The 16,310-nt window shown below is 39.4% G+C and overlaps 1 protein-coding gene across 2 annotated transcripts in view; it reads left to right on the forward strand.

The window, feature by feature from the left end:
• gprc5ba (G protein-coupled receptor, class C, group 5, member Ba) overlaps positions 1-16,310 on the forward strand; it is a 135,136-nt gene that overhangs the window by 52,552 nt on the left and 66,274 nt on the right. The window contains exon 1 of one of the 2 annotated variants that reach the window (XM_051934107.1): positions 15,527-15,609. The exons of the other annotated variant lie outside the window; for it this stretch is intronic. The gene's annotated coding sequence lies outside the window, so the exon portion shown is untranslated. Of the gene's footprint in view, positions 1-15,526; positions 15,610-16,310 lie in introns of those variants that run through there. 2 annotated transcript variants of the gene reach the window in all.

Below are 16,310 nucleotides of genomic sequence, written 5' to 3' on the forward strand. Positions count from 1 at the left end.
GGTCATGTGTAGTTAGTAGCGATGCTGTATTACTAATTAACAACACAACTTACATTAAAACTTCAATTAAACAAATAAGACCACATAAACGCTTCATCTGTCTTCTAGGCCAGCTTGACCCAGAGCAGTGTCTCTTGGAAGTAGGAGCCTTGGGCACAAAGCAGGAGCAGCCCCTGGACAGGGCGAGCACACACACACAGACGGACAGAAACACACTAGGGACAAATTAGCAGCACTAATCCACCTGACCTGCATCTCTTTAAGTCTGGGAAGAAACTTAAACAAAAACAGGGAGAAAATGCAAACTCCACATGGAATGTGAACCTCAGTCTCCTTACTCCTTGTACCACTGTACCACCCTAAACATATCAGCTAAGAAATGAATGGTTATGTGGCCTCCTGTCCATGATTATCTCCTGTCTATGACTCCCATCCCAGCAATCCTGAACTGGACTAATATTTTATTAAGAGAAGGGTGATTATGGCGTTTAATTCAACTCCACATTTAATAAGATTGCTTAATTCTGCTCTAAACGTTTACTGTGGACAGACACACAAGTTTCCTTAAAGCTGCAAAAAAGAGAAACAAAACACCAAATAAGCTGTCTAACCCCAAAACAGAAAATGGCAGTCATTGTACACAGTAAGAAAAAGCTGAAAAAAGTAACATATATATAATATTTTAAAGGTCATACGAAAGATAATCTCCCCTCAGAGAATCACTAAAGTGTATCAAATCAAAAGTCAACATCAAATATCACAATTTATACAATATTCAAAAAGAAAGTTTGCATTTGAGGGCAAGGTTATATAAATATATGGCGCAATGGTGATGCACTTATTACAGGTCCACACTTATTCATTGTATGTGTGTGGATTGGATGTTCTCCCTGTGCTTGTGTGGATTCTTTTCCATGTAATCTGGTTTTCTCCCACATAAAAAACATTTGTGTGCTCTCTTAATTGGTGACTCTAAAATAGTATGAGTGAGTATGCCCTGCAATGGACTGGCATCTAATGCTGCTGGGATGGAGTTCAGCCCACCAAGATCCACACCTGGAACAAGCAGCTTCAAAAATGGCATAGAAAAATCAAAAATATATAAATGCAATTTCCATAGCTATCATACCAATATTCACCGTCAAACAATAAAACAATGCTAAACAAAAAAAAAAACAAGTTTATTATCAAATATGCTTCACAGTGTGGTATGATGGTATTCTACCTCATAGATCCAGCATACTGAGTTTGAGTCTCATGCCACCTGGATACAGACTATGAGGCGTTTGCCTATTCTCCCCATATTTGTGTGGTTCTTCATAAGGGTATTCCGGTTTTCCTTCCCCATTCCCAAAAACATGCATATTAGGCTAATCAACAATTTCAAAATGGGCCCTATTTGCATAAATGGGTCCTGCGGTGGACTGGTGTTTCGTCCATGGTGGTTTACTACCTTTCACAGAGTGCTGCTAAACTATCATTTCAGTTAAGTATGTCTGCAACGGAATTCATGTTTTTTTCTAGTTGGCATCATAATTATAACTAATAATAATAATTAATAATAGTAATAATAAAATTTAATATGAAATGGTATTGCATAATTCATGATTTCATGATGTCAAAGCTATTTGTAACTTTGTAGTCTGACTTTCTGTACTGGTTGATGGCTTTTTTAATTTAGTTGTCAGTTGTATTGCTCTGAGCTATGTACTTAAAGAAGAGCACTGTAAAATATATTGTCATAATGAATATACATTAATGTGATTATATTTGAAGTGCAACATGTGGAAGAGCGTGATCTACTGTTTATTTTTATCATGGTAGTAGAAAAAAAGAATGGGCATAGTTACCCAAAGGTATGTGCAGGCACATCCAGTGGATTCAAAACGTTTTCAGACCACTTTCTTCACACTTTATTATGTTGTAGACTTAATTTTAAATGCATTAATTTGCCATTTTTTTTCCCATCGGTCTTCTTTCAACACAGAGCTAACCAGTCAGGTACTTGTACAGTATATACTGTTTCTGTTGACATCAAAGCTTCCCTGAGTACACACATAATAATTATGTTCAGATTTAAAAACCCTGTTGATATTTTAAAACACAACTATTATAACCCTGCTCTTAGGAACAGTGGGTTCACTGCCATATGGTTTAATAATTCTGATCTTAACAACAAAACAATGCAGAAAAAAGGCCACATTCACCAACCATAACAGAGTCTTTGGAATGTTGCTAACTGCCAGTATGTTCACAGCTAATAGCATTGCATAAAACTGCTGATTGCAATAACAGTATATCTATTTTATGGATAAAGTACTGAATCACCTTTTTCCCTTGCATGAGTTGGGGACCTCCACTGTTCACAGACCTAAACATTGCCTTTTCTCGCTTATGCCACGGAATTGCCCTGCTTCAAAGCAGCAGTACACATTCGGCACTTCTTTTTATTTAAACTGCACTGCTCTGGAGAGGTCTTCTTAATGACCGTTTCATGCTGCTTTGATGCAGACACAGATTGACTTTCTCATGTTAGCTCAGTCCTTTTTTATGACATGTGAAAACCCCCGTGTTGCTATGCCCCACTCTTTCTGATATTACAACCTTAACTACAACATGTGCCCACTCACATATTGCAACCAGATTTGTCTAGAAAGCAGTGGCTGCTACAGAATTTTGCTACTCCTCCACACTTTTCATTTAACACTTTAATTACTTAGCCATGAACCAATAAAATGCAACTCATCCACAATCACTAAAATCCTATGTAAATGCATTCCAAATGTCAATAATGTTATTCCTTTTGACATTTTTTTTGACATTTTTTCTCTGGGTAGTTGTGAAAATGAATGGTTGCTCAGTGGTGTGGTAGTCAAAGGTGCTGTCTGATGGCTCAGGAGGTCTGGTGGGTTCAGATCCCAACATGAGCACTTGCTTCTTGTTCTGCCAGTGTTTAAGTAGGTATACCTCCAACGTACCAAATTGGTGACACTAACATAACAATAACTCTTTACATTTATATAGCGCTTTTCTCACTACTCAAAGCGCTCTCCACACAGGGAGGACCCGGGAATCGAACCCACAATCTCCTTACTGCAAAGCAGCAGCACTACCACTGTGCTACCTGTGAGGATAAACACTAAACTGACCTGGTAGTATAAAGTGTGCTCAGTAATAGTCAGATTGTTTCCTGCATTTCATCTGATGGTGCCAGATTAGGCCCAAGCCCAAATGGCCCTGAAATGGAGAACTGGGTTAGGTAATGGGTAGATGTGAGACTGAACATGGTCAGATCTTTGTGTGTGACCTAATCATAAAAAGATGGTCCACATGAAAATTCTTCAGCCTGAAATGTGCTGGTATGTTTCCCTCACTGTAATCCATTCAATTAAAGGAATACTTTAGGCCAGTCCTATGATAAATGCTTTAAATGGTGTTCTTATTACCATATCAAAGTGTTTACCATGTTACTTAGAGAGGCTCACCATGTGCAAGTCAGATGATAATTCTGAGCAGGGTTGATTCCAGTGCAGCTTATTGCCCTGGGCAATTGTCGCATTGGTAAACCAATAAAGAATTGAGGTCTTTCTCAGAAATTCAGTCAAAATTAGTGTGATGATTTTTTTTTTTTTCTAGATGGGTTATAAAATATGCTAGTTCTATATTTGTGTGCCTCCATTTCAGAAGATCTCGTAGCAGAATATCCATGGACATGAAGAACTCTCATTGCTTAGCTAAAAATGTGGATAATAGGTAGATAGATAATAGATATGTAACTTTTTTATAGAAGCAAAATGAAATATAACTAACAACAACAATCCCCCTTAGACATGCACAAGATTTGCAAAAAAGAAAAAAATAAAACTTGACACTTGGCTAAAGATAAGAGAGCAGCCACAGTGAGACATTACAAAGGCATATTGCCATAAGTATAAAGGAGCCCCTATAGCATTCTTTGACACACTTCTGCTAAATAATTTGTTATTGTTAGGGTATGGGAGAGAGGATGTGTAGCATTGTTCATAATGGCACTCAGTTTCATCTTCATTCTCTCCTCCGCTACTACATTCACTGAGTGGAGATTTGTGTCCCATAACTGAACCTGCCTTCTTAATCAGCTTATTGAGATGGTGGGTCTCTCTTAATGATGTTTCTGGCCCAGCACACAATTTATGAGCAAGAAAAATCCATTGACCCACTATAGTAGATGTAAATGATGTCACTACCCATATTTAAAGGAATGCAGTCTCCTCAGGAAAAAGAGTCTGCTCTGCCCTTTCTTATTTAGTTCATCTATGTTGCCCATTCTTCAGATGAGACATAAAACTGAGGTCCTGACTCTCTGTCTTCATTAAAGATCCTTGGGCATCTTTTGAAAGGAGTAGAGCGTTTCCCAATGTCCTGGCTAAATTTAAAACCACAGCCAGGACATTCTGTCTCCTGTCGCTGATTAGCTAACTATCTCCCTCACCCCTTCACCACCTAAAAACTAATATGTGGTGAGCAAACCTGGTGTAGAAATGCCTTCCATCGCATCTAGGTGGATGCTACACATTGGTAGTGGTTGAAGTGGCTCCTCACTGTCAATTTAAAATACTTTAAGTAGGTTATAAAAGCACAGTATAAATGTAATTACGAAACCAATTGAGCCTGTCATTAATGTGGATCCTTAAGTATTTGTAGCCGAGGACCATCTGCACATCCCTGAATGTTGACTGGGTGTAAAATCTGTTTAGTGCAGTGAAACGCAATAAACAGTTCCTTGGCTTTGCTGATGTTGACTTGCAGACAATTCTTTCTGTACCAACAAATAAAGTTCTCCTCCTGACTCCTATATTCAGTGTCATCCCCCCTGTCAATACACCCCATAAATGCAGTATCATCTGAGAATTTCTGTGGACATGACCTGGTGTTTTATTTATAGTATGAGGTGCACAGGTTGAAGAGAAAATGAGACAGGACAGTCCCCTTGTGGTACTCCAGTGTTGCTCACATCCGTGTGAGAAAACACAGTCGTTGAGTTTCACAAACTGTGGTCTGCCCGACAAATAGTCCATTATCCAGGACACCATAGGCTCATCCATATGCATACCTCTGAGCTTACCCCTTAACAGAAATGGTTGGATGGTACTGAAGACACTGCAGGAGTCAAAAAACATAATCCTCACAGTGTTTTTAGCTCCGTTCTTTGTCCTTCAGTGGGTCCAGGTTGTCTTTTTTTCCAAGGGTAAAATGTCTGCGCAAACAGAGCATCAGAAGATTGAAAATCATCACACAATTAAAAGATAATTGCTCGCTCACCTCGAGGCACATACAAAACGCCTACTTGAGTTTTTCAACAACATTATTTTGAGAATGTATCACACATTTCCATATATTGAGTATGCTCAAAGTGTTTTACAACAAGTAAAAGAAAGAATGACAATTACAAATAAAGTAGATAAATAAATAAGTATCAATACACAATTCCATAAACAGGCTGTAAGAAAAGGCGCTATATTGCGCCCGACCCGACACAGATTCACTCAGAGGCACGAATAAAAATACTTAAACTTTTATTTTTCTTCATCTGTGGGCTACGCCTTCCCCATACCCATAGACACAACACAGTTCCAAAAACAGTACTAAGCACCAGTACACCACACTCTTTTCTTCCACCACCACTCCTCACCAAGCTTTGTCCTCCTCCCACCCGACTCTGGCTGCTGAGTGATGGTCGCTGGCTCCCTTTTATTGGGTACCTCGAAGTGCTCCAGGTGTTTAATTGCCGACATCCGGCTGCACTTCCGGGTAAGGTGAAAGCATTTTCCAAAAGGGCCAGCCCCCCCTCCTGTTGCAGCACCCCCTGGCGGTGCCTGCGGAACCCCACAGAGCTGCACAGACCTCTAAATCCTATGAAGCCCTGGGGGAGTCCGAGGCACCGCTGCAACCCAGGGAGGCTGCCATCTAGCGTCCAGGGGGTGATACTGGGCTTCCCACCCTTGTCACCCTGGCAGATGTGGTGAAGGGGGCGCCCCGGCCATCCGTCACAAGGCAGGTAAATAAAAAATAATAATGATGGAAGTGTCCATAATGGAATTAAATGTATTTGAGGTTCAAAACATCCTGTGGATGGATGAGCCAAACATTCAACATTTCTGAGTTACAGGAGACCCATTGTATGAGGTGAAGACCACCCATTCAACGATAGCCTCATACAGTCTGTTATGGTGTGGAGGTACTTTGCAACCTCAGCCTGGCCAACTTGCCACCATTCATAAAAGCATCTTACTTGTTTTAGACAGCTCTGCAGGATTATATCAGGCCATCAGGAATCCAGTAAGGTCAGTTTTTTTTTTTTTTTAATTATTATAATTTTTGTGTTTGGCATATTTTAATGTTGTTGGGAGATGTCATCACATCACCATTTTGTGACTCTTTATTTCTGAAGGTTCAGCCATTTTCTGTTTTATGTGTCTGATCATTATGCTGCTGCGTTGTTGTTGTGACTAGTAATGTGTATGCTGTATGGTCCGTGACATCGTAGTAGCCATTGCATAAAAAGAGGTGATCTTTAATCTGACTTTTGCTCAGGACCAGTGCCGGGGAAAAATCTGTGTGGGGGGGCAGTCTGAAATTCTCTGGGGGGTGGTAATGTTTTGGTTAAAAAAGAGTTGTTGCACCTGCCAGTACCAATGAACAGTTCAGTAATAAGAAGTTGTCAGTCCTAAAATTTGATATTATAAAATCAGTCATATTTTATTATTCTATTAATATTTTTTTACTTCAAAAATGCAATATATTTGTATGTTTGACTTTATCCAGGATATACCTACCTTAACATATTTATAGATTCAAAATTGTAAATACAAATGTAAAATGAGCATACTATTCTTGGAGTATGGAATGAAGTTGGCATGAACTTGTTAACTGAGTGCCTTACCAGTGTGCCACTTTTGGTGGTAATTAGAGGTCAGGGAAGATGTCTGATGACTTAACAAAGTACAACTTTTTTATAGATAAGTAGACAGAAATCCCTTTCATCCAAAACTGATGGGGTGGAACCCCTGTGCCTGTGCTGCTTTTGGTTTACAGTTTTGTACCAGTAATTTGGCTTTCATTTCTCTCTGTACCCAACCTAGCTATATTTTAACTAATCTGTCATTTTTTTCAAAAGGTAATTTGTTCCAGCTGGAACATAATAATCTCAAGCACATAGGCAGGGCTATGTATCATTTTTGAAAGATGTAGGGTTGCACTGCGATGGATTGGCTTTTTGTCCGCGGTTGGGTTCTCCCTGATGTTACTGGGATAGGCTCTGCCTTCTGGTGATCCTAGTGTGGAAATGGCTGGATTGAAACAAAAGACACAATTATTTTATCCAAGAACAATTTAATGTATAGGTATCAAATTTTGATATTATTGATTCATTTTGTAGTTTATTGTAAGATTTTGAATAAAGATCTGAAGATCACATTTACATTCAATGTCAGAATATTTTCTGAGTTGAACAGACAGAATATATCTTTGCCATTTTCAGTGATACACCCACAGTCATGTTAAAATTCACATTAGAAAAATATATTTACAATCAAACTTTCATTTGTAAGCAGGAGAAATGGCTGCTTAAAATTGTGTGTTTTGGGAATGACGTACAGAGAAAAACAAAATAAAAAAGATAGACCCATAGTGGGCGATGCTAAACAAAAGCTGAATATCTTTTAAAAAGTTGTACATTGTGATGGACGATGTACATGCGTGGGTGTCCTGGACCGGGATGGGGCAAGATTTCTTGCGTGGATAGGAGGTCAGCCCTTTTGAAGCAAGACAAAGAAGGCAAAGATCGTCCTGCCTCAGCCAGGAAACAAACACAAGATGCCAAAATGAAAGTTTCTATGTGGTTGTCTCTACCGGGACAAGTTCTGGTTCCTTTCCTAGCCAGGAGGCCAATGTTATGGTAGAGTCAGTTTAGATAACCTATTTGGGCCATTTGCTGTCATGATACACTACATGGTAGCATCCCTGGGTTAGGATTATCATTCAGACACCAGCAGGGCATGCTGGGACCTGTAGTCCTGTGGAGAACCCCTGTTGGGGTCCACGGGGCCCACCAGGGGGAGCTGCCATGATTAGTAATCTGTGCTTTGTAGGGTTTCTGTTTGACCTGGAATTGCTTCGAACAGGCTGTGCTCCTGAGTCCAGGATAAAAGAAGTGAATTGGAGTCAGGTGAGGAGGATGGACTCTGCTTGCCTCAGAGGTGTGTAGGAAAAGAAAGAGGGAACCAGAGTGAAGAGGAATTGTATTATCTGTGATTTCAAAGCCTTTTTGTAAGATATTTATATAAAAATCAACCTTTTTATTATACTGGTAGGGACTTGTGTCTTTGCTGCAATGCCACATAGTTGGCACAACAATAAAGTAAATAATCAAGCAGGGTTTGCCAAGAACACCCATTACGGCAGAATAATAGAAAGTGGCCATGATAACCCAAGGGTTTTGTTCTCTGTAGTTAATAAACTACATCTGGCACAACTACCTCTTTTACTGAAGTCTGTGAGGAATTCCTCCAATTTTTCCGTAACAAAATTAAAGATCTAAATAATTCAACTAACATAAATACATCATCTGTTTATATCTCTCCCTGTTTTCCCACTCCATCCAGCTCCTTCTCTAAGTTCTCACCAGTCACATCTGCGTTTGTTAATAACCTGCTTTGTAAGATGAGGCCGACTACATGTGTACTGGACCCCATCCTCGGCACACTACTTAAATCCTGCCTTCATGCCATAATCCCGACTGTTACAACAATAATAAACTCATCCCTTGACACTGGCTCTGTGCCGATCACTTTTAAAATCGCTTCTGTAACCCCAGTGTTAAAAAAGTCTGGTCTTAATGCTGACAATCTTAACAATTTCCGGCCTATTTCCCACTTACCTTTTCTGTCAAAAGTTCTTGAGCGTGTTGTAGCTTCCCAATTCACCAATTACCTAACCTCTAATAATTTGATGGAACCCTTTCAGTCTGGTTTCAGGGCGCGGCACAGCTGTGAAACTGCTCTGCTACGGGTAACCAATGATTTGCTTATGGCAGCAGACTCTGGACAAACCAACATATTAATTCTGTTAGACCTCAGTGCAGCATTTGACACTGTCAGGCATGACATTCTACTGTCCAGAATGGAGAACATGCTGGGTATCTCTGGCACTGCCCTCCAGTGGTTCAAGTCCTATCTGACTGATAGGCAAGAGTTTGTTAGTCTTGGCAACAGCAGATCCAGCTCAGCGCCAGTCACACAAGGAGCTCCTCAGGGCTCTGTCCTCGGTCCTCTGCTTTTCTGTATTTACATGCTTCCCCCTGGCCATATTATCCGTAGCTATGGACTGGGTTATCATTTTTATGCAGATGATACTCAACTCTACTTCAATGTTAAAAGTGGAACTTCATCAGAGCTTTCTCAGCTCACAACCTGCCTTAGTGAAATTAAAACCTGGATGGAGCAGAACTCTTTAAAATTAAATTGCAATAAAACTGAACTCCTGCAAATTGGGACTAAAATGCAACTTTAATAAAATGAGCTCCTTCCCAGTCTATCTTGGCGGTGATCTCATCAGACCTGCCTCTACTGTAAAAAATCTTGGTGTCATTTTTGATTCCTCCCTCTTTTATTCTGCCCACATAAATCACATTAAGAAATTTTCTTACTTTCACCTCCGTAACATATCCCGTGTTCGCTCCTTCCTCTCCTTCTCTAATGCTGAGAAACTTGTCCATGCTTTTATCACATCCCGCATCGATTATTGCAATTCCCTACTGGCAGGTGCCCCTTCTAATCTTATATCACAGCTCCAGCTTATTCAAAACTCAGCTGCAAGAGTCCTTACTCGAGCTAGCAGCAGCGAGCACATCACACCCATCCTGCTCCGTCTTCACTGGCTCCCTGTGTCTTACAGAATCGAATATAAAATCCTACCAATAACCTACAAAGCCGTAAATAACCTCGCGCCAAACTACATCAGTGACCTACTCCATCACTATGTGCCTGTCCGCCCACTAAGGGTCCTCTGATTCTGGCAATCTTGTTGTACCCCACACTAATCTACACTCCATGGGTGACAGGGCCTTCAGCTGTATAGCGCCCAGACTCTGGAATGACCTACCGAAATTAATCAGGTCAGCTGACTCCATGAATTCTTTTAAAAAAACAACTCAAACTCATCTGTTCAGGAAGGCTTTCAGCTCTACTTGACTTTATTACCCTTCTCTCAGTTTACTTCTCTGTCCAGATGCTAATATAACCTGTATGTGTGTGTGCGAGACCATCAATTATGCTGTCTGTTTTTTTTTTTTCAGAATTCACTGTCTTAATCTACTTTATTTATTTATCTGGTTTGTACAATGCTATATACTGCATATGCTGCCGTTCTTTATTATATTCTGTAAGTGCCTTGAGCATGGGAAAGGCGCTATATAAATAAAGTGTATTATTATTATTAAGCATGATACAGGCTCTGATGTTCTTTTACACATTGCATGAGAACTTGGTTTAACTTGTCAGGATTAAATGAACAGCTTTTCAAAATAAGTAGATTTGAAAGTGCCACTACATGCTTAAAATGGTCATTTTTTGTCACCTTAGGCTTTCATCCAGAATGCACATTTCTAGCATAAAATGTAGTACTAGGGTGTTGTACCGTGTTAGCCATTATGAATGTAGAGAAAAGCCAAGCAAAATGACACCTTTTATTGGCTAACTAGAAAGATTACAATATGCAAGCTTTCGAGGCAACTCAGGCCCCTTCTTCAGGCAAGATGTAATCAGTAATTGCTGTGAGGCAGCACAGTAGTGCAGCAGTTAGAATCTCCAGTTCCAGGGACAAGGCTTTGATTCTTGTTCCAGGTCCATGCAAGAACTGGATGCACTTTCAAACAAGAACATGGGGACACACTTTGAAACTTATTAAGGACAAATTTCACACAAACATCAGGGAGATTTTTTTTTCATGCAGAATAAGTTACCAAATAGTGTGGTAGACACACTGGCATAAGACAGAATGTGTGCCCTCCACCTCTTGCAATAGCAGAGCTGTGGATCCCTACCAGAATTTAACATTCCCATATTTAACATTTTTACACATTTAATGTTTTTAGATGCTGTTGCTGAAATCATAAAGATCATGTCTGAAGAAGCAAGAGTGTTTTAAGGCTGCCTTCACACGGTAGCTAAAAGTGAGTTGATCTTGATTTTTACCTTTTTTAATTCTTGGACAGCTCAGATTAATTTTCCGATTGATTCAGATCTGACGAGGCTATCCTGAATGTGACCTGCATGCACAAAATGAATAATTCAATTGATGCAAACTAAAAGATGCTGGTTGCTGCTCTAATTCACATAATTTCAGTGCAGGATATCTGAATTTGTAAGCATATGATGGCAAGGAAGAGAAGCAGGAAATGAAAGATCAGAGCTTTTGGTTTGGGTGCATTTAATCCTAGCCAGTGTTCTGTGTACGGAAACAAGTGGACCAAACCGCAGGATATGAGACTGGTGAGAGGGATGTGGATGCTTTAGATGTATTACTGTTGTTATGAGAGTAGTGTAAATCCATTCTGAAACATTTTTATTCCATGTAATTTTTTGCTAATCATACTTCTCAAAAAATCAAATATGTGTCACATATGAGTAACAAAATGGGAATGAAGTTGCGGTGAGTATGTAGCCTTTTTTGATTTCAGAGATTAAATGCAAGGTTGTACATGGTGGTTTAAGAACAGGGCAGTTGCTACCAACAGTATAGGGAGCACTTCATCAATTCCCTCTTCCACTGATGCTTTAAATGTCGATGTTATCTTTGTTTTTTTGGCAATGGCCTGTTGTGCCAATTGCTTGATTCAGAAAGTACTTAGATGTTTTCTTTTTCTTATCATGATCAATCTTTTTGTCACTTACTGGCTAACTCCTGCAGATTTCAAGTACCGGTATTATCGTGCTCACCTGCCTGTTGCCTGTAATGTCCTGCAACATGACACACTACTTTCTTCTCACTGTTTCATTTTGCCTAAAAATGCACATTTTTCTTTTTTCAGAAATTAAATATATATATTTGGGGCTGGCTTGATGGAGGTCGGGTGAAGGGGCCTTTTGGGTGCAGAGGCCCTCCTACCTCGCCGGAGCCTTTACTACACCAGTGGGTAGACAGTAATGCCTTTCAAAACTCATCTTGGTGTCATTGTGGAGAAATTAAGTGAATAGGATTGAAAAGCTTTTTAGGCTAAATTGTTCTAATTCTGATGTTTTCTTTCAGATTTTAAAGTTTTATGCATATATGAGGTTACGTGTTGATGTTACCAGTGGACGTTGAGTGTGTTGTGAATGAGTGTGCCTGATGCCCTATCCAGGCTTGGTATCTGCATTGGACCCACTGATGCAGGGTGTCATAATTTTGATATGAATGTAATTTCTTGGGATTTGTTCTGTTGTTTTCTATGTGTTTTGCATTCTGTATTTTGTTTTTCTTATGGTCTATTTATTTAGTTGTTACGACATTGACATCATGACCATTTTGGGTTGAGGTTTTATAGTAAAATTGGCCAGTTTGCATGAGATTTCCCAACTGTGGCCATTTTGTGTATAGGAAGAGCATCTGTTGCTATTACACAATGACCACCATTGCTGTGTGTGACATCATCAGAAACTTGTGTTTAAGATGACAAAACAGTATTCTTGACATCCACTTTTATGGATATTTTCTAAACAAATTACTATCTGTAAGTTAGTGATTTGATTAGTAAAAAAGGTTTATAGGTAGCACCAGGGATTTTTTGCTGTTTTTTTTGAGTAGAGATTTTTGAATTGTCATTTTTGATCTGATAGTTTTGAACTTTTGCTCCTAATTTTGGCCTTTTGCCTATTTAAATGCCTATTCTTTTGCTTATCCATTGTGATCAATTTCATTTCCTGCTTCTTTCTTTCTTTCTTTCTTAAATTACCTGATAGCAGTGGGCAAAAAAGACCACCACCCCCCATCCCCCTTCACCCCAGAGAGGTGCTTCTTAGCACACCTTGGTGGAATGAGTCTGTGGCTAAAAGTGAGAGCACCTCCTGGTGGGTAGGGAGGGGATTTTTCAGTTTTGCCATCATCCTGTTTTCCATAGCAAGGTGAGCCTTATATGGAATCAGATGGAAGGATTTGGGACACACTTGATAGACAAGAGGAGAGATGCTAGAATTGTACTAAGAAAGGAATTGAAGGTGTGATGAGAGGATTAAGATGCTTTAGAGGTGGATAAGTACAAAAGGCACCCCCAGCATGTCAAGTAAGGGCCAAGTCCTGTGTTTAGTTTGGCCCGCTAAGAGAGCCAGCCAGCATTTGGTTTTCTTTGTTTATTCTGTTAATCACAGCCACATGTGTTATCCCATTTTCTGTGATTTTAATTTTTATAATGAGAAGTCAAGCAAAAGGACACCTTTTATTGGCTAACTAAACAGATTACAATATACAAGCTTTTGAGGCAACTCAGGCCCCTTCTTCAGGCAAGATGTAATACAGAGACTGAAATTCCCTGTGTTTATATAGACACTAGGACAGATACAACATTGGAAAACCTTTAAGTGAGACATCTTAGATGTAAAAAATTAATAGACCTCTCCAGGCTAAGATTAATTTAGCGAGAGAGGAGAAGTATAGTCAAGATCTTTTGATAAGATAACTATCCAACAAAGTCTTTTGAATTTTTTGATGAGTTCCATACAATGTGGATCTGTAGTCAGGTTGTCTGGGTCAGTCAGAGAGATGTTAACAATCCTCATATCTGATTATATTACTCTTGTCTCTATTTAAACCATGTTGTAATGTGTTAAATTTCAGCATGAGTTTAACTTCCCATTTTTTTCTCTCTTGTTTTGTTTTGAAGTTGCCCATAAGCACTGTGACTTTAAAGTCCTTCTCACAGTGTCCATGGTTGTTGAAGTGAGTTCCTACAGGAACATCCCTATTGCCATACTTAATGTGGAACCTGTGTAAATTCGTTTTTTGGTGGAGTGTTGGTCCAGTTTCTCCTACATAGAGGGCAGATTCAAGACATTTCATACAGAGAGTTAGGAAGACCACATTAGATGATCTGCAGGAAAATTATCCTTTTATCTGATGTTCTGTTCAGCAGTGTGGTTTAACTACACGATCTGTATCATAAATATATGCACACGTTTTACATCTTTTCTGTAGCCAGGGAGATGTACCATTCATTATCTGTTGGTTCACCCAGGGAGCTTTGGACAATTAGTTGCTGCAGATTTGGAGGTTGTCTGTATGCCAGGAAGGGAGGTTCTTTAAATACATCTCTCAGCGTTTCATTATTATTTGTATTGCTGACATTCTTTCATAATTTTTCGAAGTGCTTCAAAATGTGGGTTATAGGTGACAACAAGGGGGATGCGGTTCTTGTTGTCTTTAGTTTTACATTCCAGAAGGTTGTCTCAGGGTATGGTAGTAGATCTTCTTATTTGAGTTTCTGTTGTTTTGGGAGTATAACCTTTTCTGATGACATCTTGTCTAAGATCTTGCGGTTGTTTTTCCTGGTCTGTCAGATCTGAGCAAATACGGTTGTAACGTATTGCCTTGGCTGAAAATGTTGGAGCACCTTATATGCTTGGGGTAGAAGCCATCACTTCTCAGGTAGGTCCATCTGTCTGTTGGTTTGTGAAAAACAGAAGTTACAAGGGTATTATATTTTATGTGAATGGTGGTGTCAAGGAAGCTGACTTCTGTTTTTGAGTAATTCAGCTTCAGCTTTATGTTGGGGTGGAAAGAGTTATATTCGTTATGAAAATGGAGGAGGTCCTTCTCACTGGCAGTCCAGATTATGAAGAAGTCATCTATGTAACGGAGATACAACATTGGTTTTAATACGCATGTTGACGTAAATAGGCTCACATATTGAGATGCAAATCAACAGCCTATTTCAGTCCCATTTGTTTCAAGTAGAAGTTTTGTCCAAATAAGAATAAATTGTGTATCATAGTGAATTTTATTATTTGTATATCTAACTCTGTGGATAAATAATGTTGTTTAAGATACGTTTCACATGCCAATATGCCATCATCATGATATATAATTAAAATACCTCTTTTTGTACTTTGGGTTTCTTGGCTTTATTTTGGATTCAGGACCTGGTAACAAGTGCCACCCCACTGACCACAGATTGTGAGAATGACATAACAGTATAGAAAAAAAAATCTTTTGAGGATCTGTCATACTCGCAGTAGACCTGAAGAGTATGAATAGTCAGGAGAGTTTCAGACACCTGCATCTTCTCTGCCAAACACACAAACACATGCAGCAGAAAAACAAAGAGAACAAATAAAGCTGCAAAATGTGGGCTGTTTTGGGTGAAGTGGTTTGTTCCGCACATTTGTAAAATGTCATCAATGCACTGAAGCATCACTGACACTGGGCTTCGTATTAAAACACATATGAGCTGCTGTTGGTTTTAGCTGTGCGTGGGCTTGTTAATACCCTGAGCAAAGCAGCATGTGATTTCAGCCTTTCACAAGACTCGAGCTGCTGATTGGTTCTGCAGTTAAAAAATTGCATTAGAAGAGATCCACCAGAAGACCCTCTAGCCTTCAGGTGAGCCAAAAAGCGTACGGGCTGACGGTACAAAGTGTTGACATGAAGCTTTTTAAATACGGCATGACTCATTTGGCTGTGCAAAGAAAGGCTGACTAGAATGATGATTTAGAAAATGTCAACAGCCACGTTTTCCAAATACTTACAAGCTGTTTAGCAACAGTCTTTTACTATTTATTATTTAAAAGATACAAATAGTGATCATTCTGTTTCCAGTTAAGAATGGCAAGCTGTGTTATCTTGAATTCTGTACAGAATGTGTGTCTGTAAATGTTTAATATTTAGTTTCTCACTTAACATGTAATCCATATATCCAGCGTGTCCAAAATTGGAAAGAAAGCTGCACGGTCGTAAAGCAGGGGCAGCACTGGATTGATTCTGAAATGTGACATTAAGTAAGCACAAGTAGTCGAGGCATGAAGCGCGCGTGCCTGAGGCAAATTGGACACAATCCAAATGTTAGCTATTCAAGATATAGCGTGAGAATCGAAGGTCCTAAGATCACAAACTTAGTAAATAGAAATGGCCACTGTCTGGTCAGTATGGACCCCGACTTGTAAAAGAATGAAGCCTGTGAGACCTGTAGATATATGTGAAATGGAGATTAGATCTGAGGCATAGTGTCATTGCAGAATGAAGTGTTTGAAAGTTTCAGAAGGAGCGGGTTTACTGTGAAATCTCTGTTCACCTAACACATTGGT

This window comes from Erpetoichthys calabaricus, chromosome 11, assembly GCF_900747795.2.
Source record: "Erpetoichthys calabaricus chromosome 11, fErpCal1.3, whole genome shotgun sequence".
In the NCBI taxonomy this organism is placed as follows: Eukaryota; Metazoa; Chordata; class Cladistia; order Polypteriformes; family Polypteridae; genus Erpetoichthys; species Erpetoichthys calabaricus.